A 1,826-nucleotide genomic window follows, 5' to 3' on the forward strand; every position below is an offset into this window, starting at 1 on the left:
GAGGAGGGAGGAGATAGAGAGAGAGAAGAGAGAGAGAGGGAGAGGAGAGAGAGAGAGAGGGAGAGAGAGGAGAGAGAGAGGGAGAGAGAGAGAGAGAGAGAGAGAGAGGGGAGTAGAGAGAGAGAGAGAGAGAGAGGAGGGAGAGAGAGAGAGAGAGAGAGAGAGAGAGGGGAAGAGAGAGAGAGCAGAGAGATAGACACAGGAGAGAGAGAGAGGGAGAGGAGAGAGAGAGAGACACCAGCAGACAGAGAGAGAGAGGGAGAGACGAGAGGAGAGACACAGAGAGAGAGAGAGAAGAGAGAGAGATGAGAGAGAGAGAGAAGAAGCGAGAGCGAGAGAGAGAGCAAGAGGAGAGCAGGAGAGAGACAGAGAGAGAGAGAGGAGAGATAGAGACAGAGCTGAGAGACAGGAGAGAGAGAGAGAGAGAGATAGAGCAAGAGAGAGAGAGAGAGAGAGAGATATAGAGAAGATAGAGAGAGAGATAGATATATTATCTATAGGAGACAATAGATATTAGAGATAGATATAGTCTATCATATAGATAATATATACAGACATATATATATACATATAATATACATATATGTATATGTGTAATTAAAATAATGTAACACTAGACACACACGTATGGGTACCTGCATGCATGCACACACAGTCAGAACCACAATCCTTAATGTTAATAATTTACAAATGCAACAACCAAATCAAGGTGTCAGGTGGAAGTCAAGTAAAAGCGTAAATAAATTATTAAGAAAATTGATAAGTACATTTGTGCCCTCCCTATGTTTCACCAGCTTTACATGACTCATGGGTTCTGGGAAATTACACGGAGAGTCCTTCACAATGTAAGGCTTGTCACAGATTGATGACTGATATGATGCTTTTTCTCTCATACACTCAAGGCCTCTCATGGGCTCCCTCTTCTAATATGGCATGAGTCCTTATTGTGTAAGCCCAGGGAAAGAAACATATTCGATATTAGAAGTTGGGAATTAAACATTTTAAATTATTCATGGTAAACTAAAAGATTATGAGATACTAAATTACATTGCAGACTGTGAGTCAAACGTATGTCTCAAAGTCGTGACTTAAAGCAAAACTGTGACTTTTAGAAGAAATAAACTTACAAAAGCCTTACTTGGTCTGGTCTGGTAAATGTATTGTCCCCTGAAACGGACAGTACTATTACTAGTCAGTTAATTAATTTTTTTCTTCTTGTGCTACTGTCACATTTTCCATTTACCTTCCTAACTATTGACCAGATTTAACTAGTAATTTAGTTTGTAATGAAAATAATGGATAAATGGTTCCTATAACAGATATTACATGTAAATAACAATCCCCAAGGATTGATTACGTTCAAGATCTGATACATTTTCTATTTATTATATATATATATATATATATATATATATATATATATATATATATATATATATATATATGCTATGTATAAAATCAAGTAATTTTGTGGCCCTGTTTCAAAATGTAGTGTTAATATCTTCCCTATTTTAGTTTATATTGTGCTCACACTGTGCATATTTCCAATACAATTGTGTTTAATCAAAGTACCACAAACAAACAGATTATCATTCCTCGAGAGTACTGGTTGTACTGGATGGGAAAATCTGGCCATGGGGGAAGTGAATACCCCAGGTCACTGCTGGGCTGGCGTTACAAAATAACAGATATGAGAAAACTGTCTATATAATTGTGGTAAATGTTTTAAATTATTCGCCAAAAGACACCATATTCATGCCAAATACTAATAGCTGTTGACAGTTTCTTTCTTCACACTCCGCCCCCTACAAACTCAACGCTGTTGG

This window comes from Cottoperca gobio, chromosome 5, assembly GCF_900634415.1.
Source record: "Cottoperca gobio chromosome 5, fCotGob3.1, whole genome shotgun sequence".
In the NCBI taxonomy this organism is placed as follows: domain Eukaryota; kingdom Metazoa; phylum Chordata; class Actinopteri; order Perciformes; family Bovichtidae; genus Cottoperca; species Cottoperca gobio.